Source organism: Halichoerus grypus, chromosome 8, assembly GCF_964656455.1.
Source record: "Halichoerus grypus chromosome 8, mHalGry1.hap1.1, whole genome shotgun sequence".
NCBI classification, from domain to species: Eukaryota; Metazoa; Chordata; class Mammalia; order Carnivora; family Phocidae; genus Halichoerus; species Halichoerus grypus.
In genome coordinates this window covers 16,567,152-16,583,309 of record NC_135719.1, presented here as the reverse complement: position 1 = coordinate 16,583,309, position 16,158 = coordinate 16,567,152, and the positions used below count along the sequence as shown (strand labels likewise).

Sequence of the window (16,158 nt, the reverse complement as noted above, 5' to 3'; positions counted from 1 at the left end):
CCACAGCCCATTGCCTCTCATCCGGACGATCGTAACTGCCTCCTTGTGGGTCCGGTTCTCTGAATCCTGTTTTTTCCCTCACCCTTACAACCAACACTCTACCCCTCACTGCTGCTGCCTTCTATCAACAGATATTTTCCGTTCTGTAGTCAGAGGAAGAATCTTTAAAAATAATTTTTAAAAACCTACATGTTGCACCTGCTATGAAGACCCCTAGCCCTCAGGACAACGCTGCCCCTCAGTGTGGTTGGCAAAGCCTGCATGGTCTGGTCCAGGTTAACCTCTCCTCAAACACCTCTCTCCGCTCTGCCCCACGGGCCCTCCCTCCCCAGTTGTGGGGGATTTCTTTCACTTCTTTGGATCTCTCTCTCTCTCTGTCTGTCTCTCTCCCTCCTTGTCTTGACTCTCTTATCTCCATAGTTTCACAAAGTACTTTCCCTCTCCCAAATCCATTTACATCTCATTCCTTTTACTTTAATTAAATAAATATTCATCATCCTTTAGCTTTTAACATAAAAGTAATAACCTCTGGGATACCATCCCTGACTCACCAATACAGGGTGTGTTCCCCAAATGCAGAACCCCACAGAGGATGCAGCCTCATGGCAAGTCAGATCATGTGTATAATGACACATTCCTAAATTAGGCAAATTCATGAGGAATGTCACCTTCAGTTCTCCAGAGAACTCTATGGGGTGCTTGGTTTTATTACTGCTTGGAAGATGGGAACTCTGAAGCCTAAGGACTCAGGGACTTCTCCAAGGCCAAGGCTACCTAGGTGGCAACGGGAGGTGCCAATTTTCTCTCCAAATACCATGAACATCAGCCTATTATTTGCATCCCTGGTGTGTCCCAGCCTTCCCGACAGTAGAGAGATCATGGTTTCCGTAATTCCTAACACATCCTCCTTAAAAGCCCAGGCTGGAGCTGGCTGAAGCTGCCAAGAAAACAGCCAATTAGTGCTCTGTTTGGGGTTCCTTTTCCTCTGTATTACTGCACTCCTTGAAGACTCCTTCCTTTGTTTATCCACTGAAGTTCAGCACACCCCCTGGGGCTTGCTCTAACATGGAATCATAATACTTAGTCCAAAATGACAATTCTATTATAATTTCACTTTTATCTCTGGAGATGCCCAGACACCTTGCCAACACTCAGTCTGTACTTTTGTCTGAAGATGGGACCAACTGTGGGAGGAAGTGGGAAGTCCCTTTATGGAAACAAATGTTGTAAAAGAAAATTGGTATCTGGTTCCTGTCCCTTGTGCATGCATATTATGTGGGGGTTAACTGAATGCACTTGTAATTTATAACTCTATGCTGACAGATATAAGCTTGGCAAAGGCAATTTTAGGACGGGGAGAGGGATGATTGTTATATCTGGAGTGCTCTATGTCTCAGAATTTGATTGTAAGTCAACTTATGCATGGCAATCAACTTGGAATGAAGGGTTTCATGGGTTGTAGGACTTCCGGTGATAAAGCTGGGACAGTCCAGAGCAAAATAAGATGCACTCGTTGCTTTACCTAACACAGATACCAGCTACGTACCAAGGTTTGGCAAATGACCTGCCACCTATTTTTGTAAATGAAGTTTTATTGGGATACAGCCATGCCCATCTAATTATGAACGGTCTATGGGTGATGTCCCACTACGCTAGCAGAGCCCAATAGCTGTTTAGAGGGAGACCATATGGGCCACAGCGCTGAGCATACTTGCTACCTAGCACTGCACAGAAAAAGTTTGTCACATCCTCTATATTTCACTTAGAAAAGATCTTGAAGACGATGGATGCAAAGATGTCTAAAGATTTTGGGGCGCCTGGGTGGCTCAGTCAGTTAAGGGTCCTACTGTTGATTTCAGCTCAGGTCATGATCTTAGGGTGGTGAGATCAAACCCCAGGTCAGACTCCATGGTCAGTGGGGAGTCTGATTCTCTCTTTCTCCCTCTCTCTCTGCCCCTTTCCCCACTTGTGTGCTCTCTCTCTCTCAGATAAATCAATCACTCAATCAATCACTCAATCAATCCTAAAAAAAAAAAGATGTCTAAAGTATTCATCAGAGATAACCAAACCCACATTATTTCACTTTATGATCAACCACCATAAAATGGCTTTATATAGTGAAGTTCTGATACAGACATCCAATTACTCCTTAATAAGAGGGAATGCTAACCTTTCACCAGAAAGACCAAGAGAACAGTTGCTATTTTATCTAAAACGTTTTTTTCTGTCTAGGTTCTCTTTGTCCTGGGATTTAGCTTCCTGCTGTTCAGGATAGTTTGCAGATCTATAGAATCTCTCAATGCTCAAAGTTGGGGTTTTTTTCCTTAATTTTATTAAGTTTTTAAATTTTAATTCCAGTAAAATCATCATACAGTGTTTATTAGTTTCAGGTGTACAATATAAGGCTTCAAATACTCTATACATTACTCAGTGCTCAACATGATAAGTGCACTCCTTAATCCCCATCACCTGTATCTCCCAACCCCCACCCACCTCCCCTCTGGTAACCATCAGTTTGTTCTCTATAGTTAAGAGTCTGTTTCTTGGTTTGTCTCTCTCTCTCTCTTTTTTTCTTTGTTCATTTTTTTTTCTTAAATTCCACATATGAGTGAAATCATATGGTATTTGTCTTTATTTCGCTTAGCATAATACTCTTTACCTTCAGCCGTGTCATTGCAAATGGCAAGATTTCATTTTTTTAAAGATTTTATTTATTTATTTGTCAGTGAGAGAGAGCACAAGCGGGGGGAGTGGCAGGCAGAGGGAGAAGCAGGCTCCCCACTGAGCAAGGGGCCCAATGGGGGACTCGATCCCAGGACCCAGGGATCATGACCTGAGCCAAAGGCAGATGCTTAATTGACTGAGCCACCCAGGCATCCCAAGATTTCAATCTTTTTATGGCTGAATAATTTTCCATTGTATATGTATACCACATCTTCTTTATCCATTCATCTATTGATAGGCAATTGGGCTATTGTAGATAATGCTGCAATAAACACAGGGGTGCATCTATCCTTTTGAATTAGTGTTTTTGTATTTTTGGGGTAAATACCCAGTAGTGTCATCACTGGATCATAGGATAGTTAGAGTTTTAAATTTTTGAGTAAATTTCATACTGCTTTTTACAGTGGCTACACCAGTTTTCATTCCCACCAACAGAGCACGAGAGTTCCTTTTTCTCTACATCCTTGTCAACATTTGTTGTTTCTTGTGTTTTTGATTTCTCAATGCTCAAAATTTTAGGATTTTTTTTAAGTAGTCTCCACGCCCAGCCTGGAGCTCAATGTGGGGCTCCAACTCATGAGATCAAGACCTGAGCTGAGATCAAATCAGATGCTTAAACAAGTGAGCAACCCAGGTGCTCCAAAGTTCTAAATATCAAGTTTTTAATGTATAAATTTCTATAGATGATTGTCTCCCAAAGCTATTCCTGCTATGATGTTGACTGCTTGCTTTGTATATAAAAATGGACTCTAGAATTGGACTCTGGTTCAAAATATAGCTTAGCCACTCACTGGTGAGTGGTCCTGAGTAGGTTCAACTCCTTGGGACCTCAATTTTCTCATCTGCTTAGTACAAATACTATTATGGTATGTTCAAAGAATTAATGTAGCCAGAGTACTAAGCACCAAAGTATACACTCTAAGCATTCAATACATTTAACCTACTGTTTATTAATATCACCATTATTAACAACTCCTTAAATCATTACTTGGTCTATTATTCTGAAGTTATAAACTTTTACTTCCTTCTTGATGCCTGTATTAGTCAAGGTTCTCCAGGGAAACAGAACCAATAGGAGATAGATAGTTAGATAGATAGATAGATAGATAGATAGATAGATAGATAGATAATGATTTATTGTAAGGAATTGGCACATGGAATAGTTCAAAGGCCTGAGTGTCGGTGGTATAGATTCTGGGTCAGGTGTGAAGTTCTGAGAACCAGGAGCACTGAGGGCAGAAAGATATCTCAGCTTCAACTGTCAGAGAGAGATTCAGACATTTAAGAGTTTGGGTTGAATGATGCCTACCCACACTGCACAGGGCCATTTGCTTTAGTCAGTTCACCTTTTCAAATGTTCATCTCTTCTGGAAACATATTCACAGGCACACCCAGAAATAATGTTGAATCAAACATCAAACACACCCAGAAATAATGTTGAATCCTGTGGCCCGTCAAGGTCACTCATAAACTTAACCATCACAGCGTCCAAACTAGAACACATCCCCTTCTGGACAAACAACTGAACACAGTGGTAATACCTTCTCGCACAGATCTTCCCGAGTAGCACTTGCTCAGAGACATTTGTGTTGAACGTGTCAGGACCCACTCTGTGGGCTGCACGTACACCGGGGCCCCTTGAGGCATCCCATTTCCTTCATCTCTACAGATGACCCCTAGAGTGGTCAGTTTGTCTCCTGGCCCTTTGGCCCCTTTAGGTCCTCATCCCCTCAGGTGCCCTGCGCCCTCAGATCTTCTTTCATATCCTGATAGGCTCCTATGCCTGCATCTCTGTTCTATTCTGTCTCCAGCACCCTTGGCCAGCCCTGGCTGCAGGGCTTCGGGGGGCCTCCCCATCTCTGAGCTCCTCTTTGGGGCATCTGTGTCCTTCCCTGGACTGTGAATTTTGTCCTGCCCCGGGCCTGGCCTTCAACTGTTGCCTTCAACTGCCATCAGAATGTTCTATCCTTAAAGTTCTCAGGGGTTGGAGCTGGGGCTCTGCAGCCGGGGGGACGACAAGACTTGGGGCACAAGGTCCAGGCTTTTACCTTCTGAGTTGGCTCAACCTTCAGTATGCAGTAACCACACAGCAATGCACGGTGATTCGATTTTCTAACCAATTTTTTACCAACTTTTCAAGGCAGTTATGCCTGCCTGCCTGACCCCTCTGGCCTGGTTTCACAACCTCATTGGACTCTCCCTGCCTTAGCTGAGAAGAACCGTCTCGTGGGTACATTGGCAGACCCAGCTGAGGGAAATTGGGGGCCAAAGCGCTTCCTGACACCTCACTTGGCCCGGCCCCCAAGGCAACTCTGACCCTAGGCTGCAGCTGTCCCAAAGCCGCTCCCACTCCAAGCCTGTAACCACCTCTGCTTCTCTACCCCACCAAGGCTAGGGCCAGGCCTTGAGGGGGAGGGCAGGCCATGTGCATAGCTCAAAGAGACAGTGCAAAAGTGTCACTTAGAGTGGCTTCCCCTTGGTCACCAATGTGTTTATCTTTAAGAAATATGAACTTGTGCCCCTTATCTCCCCTCAAATCACTCAGGCTTAGCCAACTCTCTTCTGGGCTTCTGTCTCAACTGGGAAAGTTGGGGCTTCCTCTCTTATTTGATTGTGTCTTTAAGTAAACCCTGATGGTTTGTACCTGGGAGCTAAAGGCCCTTCCAATGCAAGCTGGCTTTGGGCCCCAGGTCTTACTCTGGCCACTCTTGGTGCTTCTGGAACTGGGCATCGTTTGTTCTTCTCTCATTCATTCATTCATTCATCCATTCGTTGATTTAATATCTGTTGAACACTGATGTGCCAGGCACTAGCTAGGTACTGGGGATACCAAAAGTGTCAGGCAAACAGAAACGGATGCTCACCCTTAGAGAACATCTAGTCTAATGGGCCACCTCTGTGAAGGGGACACCAGGTTGCAGGGAGGTACGTGAGCTAATGGTGCAATCTGAGGCTGGAGACAAAAGCCAAGATACCATGAGAATTTGCAGACCGAGTTTAAAATTTTAGTTTTTGTCTTAGAAGCCTTGGGGAGCCATGGAAAGATTTTAAGCAGAGGAGAGACATGGTCACATTTGAGGTTTTTTGAAAAAGACACTAGTAGCTGTGTGGAGCACCAGTAGCAGAAGGGGAGTGGAGATCGGTCAAGGAGCCCCTTGGGCAATGCTGGTGGCTAGGATTGGGAGTGCTTAGGGAGAAGTGGTGGAAAATGTAACCTGTGTGGAGGGGGATGGCAGACCATGGGGGTAGATTGCTGAAGGGGTTTGGGGAAGCCGAATGCAGACGCTGGAGGAGGGACACAACTGTAAGATAGGTTTGGAGCATATTGAGTTGAGTTGCCTTTGAAGGGAGGGGATATTCGGGTTGGTAGCTCCTGGGAGAAAAGTGGCCTGGAGATAGCCATTGGTGAATTTTCTGCTTTATGTGGTTAAATTCCATAGGAATGGCAGAGCTAGCCAGGGAGAAAGACTACAAAAGTGAGGGCACCTTGGGGGCAGAGAGGAGGATCTCTCAAAGGAGGCTGAAGAGGAACAGCCAGAGAAGTAGGAGGGACGCTGGGGAGTTGTGGCATCACAACTTGAGAGAGTATCTCTGTTTTCTCTCCACAACTATTTGCCTTCGTGACAAACACATCTCCTTCCTCCTGAATGTGGCACGTAGGGAGCAGAGTGGGAAACCAGGGCTGATGCCCTCTAGGAGGGGTATGCAGGTGCTCAAAGTCTGGGCAGGAGGGCCAAGGAAGTCTCTGGCAAACTCCATTAGATTTGGTGGCAGGGACAGGTACATCTGAGAATCGGGGACAGACATGGAGCAGCTTGTGGAAGTTCAAGGCTGGGTGGGAGCATTTTCACCTTCTACAGGTCCATGAGTTCAGGGACATTATAAAGAAAGGGAACAAGGAGACCAGGGGGACAGGAGATGAGGAGTCTCTTGGGAGGTTGTGGGGATTAAGAAACCTGATTTGGGGGAGATTGTCAGGGGGGAGAGCAAGGCCAGCTTCCATGGCCTGTTTGGTCTTGAGATAGGGAGAAGTGCTTTTTCTTCCTGGCATGGGCATGTTTCTTAGAGAAGCAAGAAGCAGGAGGAGTTTGCACTGTTAAAGGTAAGAGAACAGTCAGCAGGGAGGAGAGGGTACCATAAGGAAAACCAGTGAGGCTTTGGAGGTCCCTGAAGGGAACAGGTCAAGGATACAGGATTGTTATTCCAAATGTATGTGAGCTCTGAGAAAATCTCTGAAGCCCATTCAGACTTATTAGAGCTGCTCAGAGCATACAGAGCATAGAGCATGCACAGGGCCCAGAGAAAAAGGGTCAGTGGAGAGGCAGACTGAAAGAAGTCGGGAGGGTCAATGTGGGCCACAGGTTAAGACAACCTCAGCAGATAGAGGCATCCCATCAGGTCCCCTCCACCACTCTCTGGGCCAGCATGCCACAGCTAGTGCAGGCAGCCTCCTTCAACCCCCGCCAAGGCACTGGGTCTGGCCACCATTTTGTGCCTGGCTTTTCCAGATAGCCCCCAACTAGAATCCCTCATGGTAAAGCCCTAGGGCATAGAGGCAGGGCAGTCCTGCCAAGGTGCAGGCTTGAGGCCATGGCCAGAGAGAGGAGGTGGGGCGCTGGGGGGGCGGCAGAGCAGAAAGAGCACTTTCAGACCCCCTTTGGGGTGTGGCTTCCTCATGCCTTCCAAGGCAAGACATATGTTGGGACAAAGAAATAGGTTTTCAGGGGGAAACAGGAAACTCAGTTTGGGTACCAGAGGTGGCCACCATTACCCTGAAGGGATAATTTTGGAGTGGTTCTCCCAAGGATGGGGGGTGGGCAGCACTGCACCTCCAGGCCTCGCTTTCCCCACTTGTAAAATGGGGATAATAGAATAGTCTCTACTTCAGAGAGTTGTTGAGGGTTCTGTGAGTTAATTTTTGTTTAGAATACCTAGAAAAGCCAGACACATCACAAATGCTGGTAAATACTATCACAATTTCACGAGGCATTTTCCAATTACATGAAATTCTTGGACTTTGGGGCCACAAACTACATCTCCTATTGATGTGACTCTATGCTGCTCAAAAAGTAGGCATTCCAATTTAATGATTAAATAAATGATGATAAGATTCAAATTTAAGATTACATATTAGGATCCGTTTGAAGAAATTGTCCATGAATGCTTATTAGAGTGGAAAGGGTAAAGAGTAAGGTGTCAGAAGACCACAAATGTTTGTTCTAGCATCTTCCATATGCTAGACTTCAGTGACCATATCATGATAGAAATGGTACTTACATTAGCAGAGCTGATGACTCTGTTGGGGAGACAGACACAAGTTTAAAAAATAATTACAAATTATGATTAATGCTATGAAGGGGAAAAACCCCAATGGTAATAAGAGGATGGAGGGTACTTAACTTTAGGTCATGAAAATCTCTGATAAGTTGACATGAAGCCAATGATCAGCCACTCAAAATTGGTTATGGAGGTGTTTGGGAGGTGAGGAGAGCATTCTGGATTGGAAAGTGAGTTCCTTTTCCAATTAGGTAATCTCAGGGAACTCTGTGAGCACTGATTTCTACATTTTTAAAATGAGGATAAGCCTACTTATCCAACTGACCACAACAGAGTTGGTGTGAGGATAGAATGAAATGATGTGAAAGAATTCTGTTAACTATAGACAGATGCACAGACAAAGAATCCATGAGGAAAGATCTCACTGATCATTTCCTTTCACTTTTTCTATTCATTAAATTTGGTTCCTGTGTATAACATGACTATAGTACACAGAGGTTTCTCTGGGAGGGGCAGTGGCTGAAGGTCATGTTGAGAAGACATGACCTTGGTGTCATGAATAGCAGTGCAAGGAGAGAAGGGTGTGGAAGGGAGACAAGGGTGATTCTCTGGACAGAAGATGGCTGAGCTGAGCCGCAGGAGGTGAGCGGGGAGAGTCTAGGTTTTTGTAAAGCTGAAAATCTGGAGAAAATTTTAGTGGGGGATGTTGGTACGTATTTCAGTGTTCAGGAAACACAAACTCTTCTGGGTCCCATCCTGGGGGAATGTCATAGTTAATGTTACTTAATCTTTGCCAAGCAGCCATTAAATTCCAGAAACAGAGAGGCAGACATTGCTTTTCCCTGGGTGCTCAGAAATGTGACTTCCATCCAGTAGATCATCAACAAATGTTTGATGCACTGAAGGATACTCCAAAATGGGAAGTATCCGAGGAGAGCACTGCCAGGCTGCCCTGCAATTTCTGGGCTATAAGGGAATCCCATGGGATCAGGATCAAGACTTTCACATGCACAGGGAAGCAGGACAAGGGCTACAAATGAATGAATCCAGGAAGTGTTCTGCCCTGGGGAGAAGCATCTCCCCAGGCTGGACAGTGGGGCATCAGCCATTGCCATGTTTCCCCCTTCAATCTGCAACCCATGGACTATGCCACGTTGCTCATTATGTCACAGTGTCACTGTAGACATGGGCGACCAACCAGCCAGTGAGTCTGCACCTTCTGAGTGGCATTTTCTGACTGTCACTGTACTGGTGGTTTTGGAGAAAGAAACATCAGTTGAAGTTGCCTATAGCAAGACATAGCAAGGTCACATCCTGATAAAGACATTTTCTCAGCCCCGCTGTTCATCTCAAAAGAACAGAAGTGCGAAGCAAACATTCTAGTGGAGGAGCTCTCAGGTGGCCTTCAGGTGAGGGGGTGAGATAAGAACCCTCTGGGAGGGAAGGAGGCAGCAGGGAGAGGGAGAGTCTGTTTCATCCAGGAGGGGAAGGTCAGAGGGAGAAAGGTACTGATTTTTGTGATGCCATGGGGTTCAGGTTTTCTATAGCCTTTTTGAGACTATTCCCTGCTGAGTTTGGACCCCATGTTCAAGGCCACTTCCAAAGAGGTCCATGGAAAACACCTTCTCAAGCTAAGAGAGACTTTGACTCTTGAAACTGTAAATGCTAATTTTTATGAATGGCCTTGTATAGGTAAAGAGGAGGGATGAAGGAAGGCATTTGGAATAGAAAAGTATAGAAGGGGCCAAGAGAAACTAAGGGCTTTGAATAAGAGGGAGGGGAGAGTTGGGTCAAGATAGATCAAGAGTTTTGAGGAGCAGATTCCTAACATCTCACAGAAGGAAGCCAAACTTATTCAGTGTTAGCAGAAATGACAGACTGGCAATGATAATCAGGAGGAGGGTCAGGCATGAGCTTCTCTCTGCTTCCTGCAGAGGTAAGGAGAAGCCAGGAGGCCAGCTCAGAGCTGCTTGGTTTTGTAGGGGAGCACATGCAGGGACAAGGGGCCCAGATGCAAAGGGTTTGACTATTTCTTATCTTCCTCGTGTCTTTTTTTCCATTAACAGCCACCTGTCAGCAGTTCACGGGCAGGCTCCAGACTCAGCAGGAATGGAGGGAACTAATTGCATCTCGTGGAAGGAAGCCCTCACATTGCCAAGTGGTCAGTTCTCCCGGAATGGATCCTGGCATTTGACACAATTCCAGTCAAAACTGCAATAAGTGTTTTTTGAACTTAGAATGATATTTCTAATATTTATTTGGAAGAGTTTATTCTGGAGGAACAAGTAAAACTCGCACGCACACAAAATAAGTAGCAAGTAGAAGCTTGCATTGTTAGATTTTGAAGCATATTTTAAATCTAAAATCATTTGAACAATATGAAGCTGGTGGCCAAATAAGTCAATGACAAAGAATAGAAAGCCCAGATATGGGTTTATTTTTGCCTTATCTGCTTTTAGAGGAGTGGCATTTCCATTTAGGACATTGAGTAATAGAGACGCATCACAGTTTGGAGCAAAGCAAAATGTCCCATTCGTTGCCATTGTGGTGCAAAGACGGGGATGAGGGTATCACCAGCCAAGAGTGCCATTTTTCTTCGGTCCCAAGTTCCCCTTTGTTTCATGTCAGTTCACATTGTATCCAGTTGCTTAGCCATCTTCCTTTTGGTATTGAATGCTTTTTATAGCTGGAAGCCTGAGATCTGTCCAAGTTCTGTGAATGCTGACTTGCTGGTGCTCTCGGTTTTCTTTAAAGGTGTGAAGACAAAGGCGAAGGAGGGCAGTGTGAAGCCTCTGACATCCAGCAGTGCTGGAGGAGCGAATGCAGTGTCTCCAGAATCACTTGTGGCTACTGCAAATGCTTTTCCTGTTTTCTGAAATTCATCCAATCTCTTTCTAGCCCACCACCAACATGGCCACCCTCTAGATTATCCTTGAGCATCTTGAGTCAGTGATTTTACTGAATAAACGTGGCATTCCAAGTCAGTGAGTAAAATGTAAGTCATGCAATAATCGACCCAGAAATCACCGAATTATTATTATTTTTCAATGAGTAATTATCGAGTGCCTTCTTGGGGGCAGGCCAGGCAAGGTTCTGGGTGCTGAAAACCAGCATGTGAACAAAACGTCTTTGCTGTCCCAGGGAGCAGTGAGTTTCTAGGGAAGGAGAGACACAATGGACTAAGAACCAACCAACATATAACTGGATAGGTGGCTGGTGAAATGAAGAAATGAAGGGGAAATGAAGAAAAGTAAATCTGCCTCTCCATCATATTGTAATATGTGTCTGCATGTGCTTGGGAATTTAGTAGGCGAACAGGACAGTGTACCTTTGCCATTTTTAAACAAGTCCTGGGTGCCTAATCAAATCATTCTTGAACCATAATTTATGTGAGTGCCTCCACTGGGGAGAAGCTGGAAGGGGTGAGGTTAAGAGGGACTTTATGTGTCTTCATGACTTTGCAGGCAACAGAGACGATAGCTCCCGAGAACATTACTCCTCAGCTTGCTCACAGGGGGCGGTAGCCGATGTCTTTAATGGAGGGCCTCTCCCTGGAACATGACTGAACTGGGTACCCTTAGGGGATGCTGTGATTGCTCTATTTCTATAATGTCCAGTTGTTGTTGGCTTTAAGATGAAGGGTTTATACATCCTATTTTTATATATAGGGGTCTGCTTGCTTAGAAGTTGAATGTTGCATGATCTGGGATAAGCCAACTGAGAGGACAGAACTTGCCTCAACTTCTAGGCGGATCCTTGAGTTACCGAATATGAGTATACTGGGAAAATAGCCCCAGGTCGGCTGGGTCTCTGACCACAGGGTTTGAAGGAAACCCAGGCTATTTAAAAAATAATTTTTTTTCTTTAGAAAAATGTGTTTACAAATGTGTGCTCTGAAAAAGGAGATTTTGGTCGCCAGTGGAGACCACTCTGTTCCAGGGCCTCAGATGGCCTGCAGTGTGAAATCAGCCTTAACTCTAGAGCTTCACTTCTGCCCAGCCAGGACACCCTCAGCTTCTCTGTCAGCCGCAGGGAAAGCAGTCTTGTTTAGTGTTCTTTATTTTTTTACTCACAGCCTCCTGTCCATTGGGTGACAGGAAAAACACCAACTTGGGTTTTGTGTTATTTACATTTTAAGATCCTAATTAAACTCCATCTGGTGCTGTTTATGGAAGGAAAGAGGCCTCTGATAAGCACAGCTGGGGAGGAGATTTTCCAGCGCTGCTGTCCTGTTGTTTTGCTCACTTTTTCCCAACACAGAAGACCGTCTGCAAGTGATCAGAGAAGTGAAAGGAATCTGAAGACAAAATACGTCTTCAGAATTTCACCAAGTCTTTGGATTTGAATGGAGATAAATGAATGACATGGTATGGAACTTGAGACCCCAGGAGATTCTGGAGCATCTACAACTCACTGCCTCTCCTTTAAATGCCCCCTGTCCTTCTCTTTCAGCTCCAGGCCAATGCTCATTCATGGCCCAACTGAAGAGACAAAAGGAAAAAGTATCTGTGATCAGAAGTTTGGGTCTTTAGATGGGGGAGGAACCCGAGAAGACATTCCACTGATATCCTGTTTTTCACAGACTAATCTGAGGTCTATTTATCCCCATGACACACCTGTGTCTTCTAAGTGATCAACACTGGTCTACAGATAATGTGTCAGAAACGCATGTTGTTGCAAAGGACAACCGTTTCTTTTCTTGATGGCCAGGGACATGTGGGGCTAGGATCAGAACTCTTTGGGTCTTTAGTATCCTATTTTTTTTTTTAAATATGGACTGGATAAAAGTTAAAAATAAAGGAGAGTTCTTATTTACTCTGTGGGTGAATTCTCCTACCTGGGCCTGGAGGTCGAGCCACATTTTCTGTTCATCTCGGGGTCTCCGGAACTGTGTTCTGTAACAGGTGAGGTCACAAGTCTGTAGGAAGCCAGGCAGCCATTCAGATAACTGTGACACTTGATGGGATGTGGTCACGAGTGTCCTCTGTGGAAGAGGATACTTACCTGGTGATGTGGAAGGAGAACACCATTGGAAAGTCATTTGATGATGAAGCTGAGTATCCCCTTCCCAGTCAGAAGAGGTTTATAAAATGCTTCGGAGCCTCTTTCATGAGGCATGCAGGAATTCCAGAGGCAGGGTCACCTGACAGTGTTATAAATATGACAGTAAGTGGGAAATAGTGGGTGAAAATGGGAGCTGGTGGCCGGGGGGCATAGGAAGGATATAACAGGATAAAGTTGGGGAGTATGGAAGGACAGCAGGCACTGTGGTCAGGAGGCTTCTGAGGGGGATGTTTGAGATCGATAAGAGCCTAGGGTTTCTTGGAGCAGGTGTAGTTAACAATTTTAAGTGATATGATCCTCAGTTTGAGGATCAAACACATCATTCTCAAAGTGCCTGTGTGACATGTTCACCCTTCACCTCACTTCCTGACCTGGCCTACCACCATTTTCCAAGGGGACTCTTCTTATTTCTGGTTGAGACATGAGGACAATAGGTACTTCATTGGAGCAGAGGTTTTTGTGTGTGTGTGTTTTGAAGCTAAATATTATCAATCCAAACTAGATTGTTATAAACTCAGGAGATCAGTTGTAATCTGCATGACATTTAAGAAATAACTAAATATCTAAAATAAGTATATAGATATGTATATTCAAAAATATATAGAAAATGAAGAAGAGAATCAAAACCGTTCATAACAACAAACTCAAGGAAACTCCAAAGAATATGGTACTGAAGTAGACAAATACAAGGCATACAGAAATCAAAAAGAAAAATGACAGAAGTCCTTATCAGTAATTACATGTAATGGGTTAAACTCTCCAAAATGCAATGACTGATGGAATGGAGGGAAAAACCAAGATCCAACCTTATCTTGTCTACATAAAACTTGCTTCAGATGTAACATTGAAAAAGGATGAAAATGAAAGTATGAAAAAGATGTTGTATATAAGTAGTAATAAAAGAGAGGCATGGAGTCTATAATATTTAAAAAAAAACTAGACTTTAAGTCAAAAACCCTTACAATAGACAAGGGCATTATATATTAATAAAGGTGAATTTAGCACATTTTTATATAATTTGAAAACATAATAGAAAATATTCCCTAAATGGGGGGCACCTGGCTGGCTCAGTGGGAGAAACATGGGACTCTTGATCTCGGGGTCTCTACACCAGATTAGGTGTAGAGATTACTTAAAAATAAATAAACATTAGGAAAAGAAATCCCCTAAATATAAGAGTAAATATTGACTGAATTGAAAGAGAAACAGTTTTATGATAATATTTGAAGACTTCAAGAACCCAACTTCAAATGGAGAGCACATCTACACACCAAGATTGGTAAGGAAAAGAGGACAGGTAGAGCAGTATAAATGTACTAGACCTAGTAGCCAAAAAAAAAAAAAAAGTACTACATGCCAAAGAGACCACCTTAAAGAGTTTCGAAGTGGCTGATCGACAACTGGTTAGATGATTCTTAAACCTTTCAAGAGTATAAATGAGTCAAGACAGGGATTTTGAAGGAAATTTTTTTGAGAAGTTTTTTTGAAAACTTTTCTGAGAACACTTTACTTCCTCATACAGAGCAAGGAGTGTGTGTGTGTGTGTGTGTGTGTGTGTGTGTGTGTGTGTGTGTGGTGTTGATCACTTCAGGTCAACAAAAACGTAAAAAACTTCATACATGTCACTTTCAGTAAGAACCACTCCTCTATTTGAGTAAAGGGCGAGAAATGAGCCGGGCAGGGGTGGGTGGATGAGCTGATCCACAAAGCAAGGTGGCTGCTTTGTATGCAGAACACTTCCAGAGTGTGTTGGGGCAAAGAAAATATTTCTGTGGACTGGAGGTGGGACCTGTGTGAAACAAGATGTGAGGTTGTCTACGGACTCATTTGAAAGGCCTCACTGTGAAGGGAACCAGAACTCAGTGGAGAGAGGATGAAGGGGGTGCTAGCTTCTGGGGGACCACAGAAGGAGTAGATGGGCCACCTGAAAAAGCCAAGCATCTGAACACATGAAAGAAAGTGAGAGACCCCTCCTGATGGTCCAGAGATGGATTCTAAGGGATCATGAAAATGTCCCATCAGAGAATGAATCAGGTAAAAACATAAGCTACGCCCAGAACACAAGGGCACCTTCTCACAATGCCAGGTCAGTAAGAACTTTCCTTATTTCTCCCTCTGTTTCATCCAGCCAACTCTGGAGGGGTCAGCACTGCATGTATTTGCAGAGGGAGGGGTGAACCAGGAAAAGGGAAGGAGCAGAACACCATTGTCCTGTCCACGGGTTTCTGCCTCACTACAGGCCCTGGCTAGGGGTGACGGGGGACGGGTGTCAATACGGATGAAGACTGAAATGTAAGGTATTCTATGAAACAACATTTTAACTTCTGGAATGAGACTGTTTTATGACAAACTGACCACATGACTCTGTGTTACTTAAGAGTGACCACAAAAGTCATGGGATGGCTGACTTTTCTTGATGGGATAGTGAAAAATGACCCCTCATGAAAGGACTAGTGTGAGAATTTAGTACAGTTCCTTTGTGATTGAGTCCAACATCAGATCTTGGACTTACACATTTTGATGACTTCTCAGTCTAAATCTTTCTGTGAGCTTAGAAATACCATTGCACAGTTCATTGAAGAAGAAAGGAAAATTGCAGGAAAGAATAAATAGGTGAAGCTTAACCTGCCAGAGGGTATGTAAACATCGTAAATATTTACAGAAACTGAATACTGCTGCAAGGACCCAAGGGTGGTTTGGCGAAACAATACTGATAGTGCAGGGACAGAAAACAGCTTATATGACAATTAAGGATATACAGATAATAGCACAAACTAGAAACAAATTGCTCACTGTAAAGTGCCAAGATGAATGGTTAACTATTTTGAAAAACATAAATTTGGATCTTTCAGAAAATAAACTCCAAATGATTAAATACTTAAATATAAATAATGAAGCTATAAAATATTAGACAAACAAGTGATGAATTTTTTTCCAGATCATTCAATATGAAGCAATTATAGCAGATATAAAGGAAAAGGATGCTAAAATTGACTTCATTGAAATATTTTTGTTAAACACACTACAGTCAAAATTGAGAATATGGTGATACTTAGGTTTCTGCCAGTATGATGAAAGAGGCACCTAGACAGT

The 16,158-nt window shown here is 43.8% G+C and overlaps 1 long non-coding RNA gene across 1 annotated transcript in view; it reads left to right on the top strand.

The window, feature by feature from the left end:
• Positions 1–12,796, top strand: part of LOC144382734 (uncharacterized) — a 171,618-nt gene extending 158,822 nt beyond the window's left edge. Inside the window, exons 2-5 of the long non-coding RNA XR_013450113.1 lie at positions 10,068–10,162; positions 10,756–10,996; positions 12,262–12,368; positions 12,454–12,796. This is a non-coding gene — a long non-coding RNA (uncharacterized LOC144382734). The remainder of the gene's footprint in view (positions 1–10,067; positions 10,163–10,755; positions 10,997–12,261; positions 12,369–12,453) is intronic.
• The last annotated feature ends 3,362 nt before the right edge of the window (positions 12,797–16,158 follow it).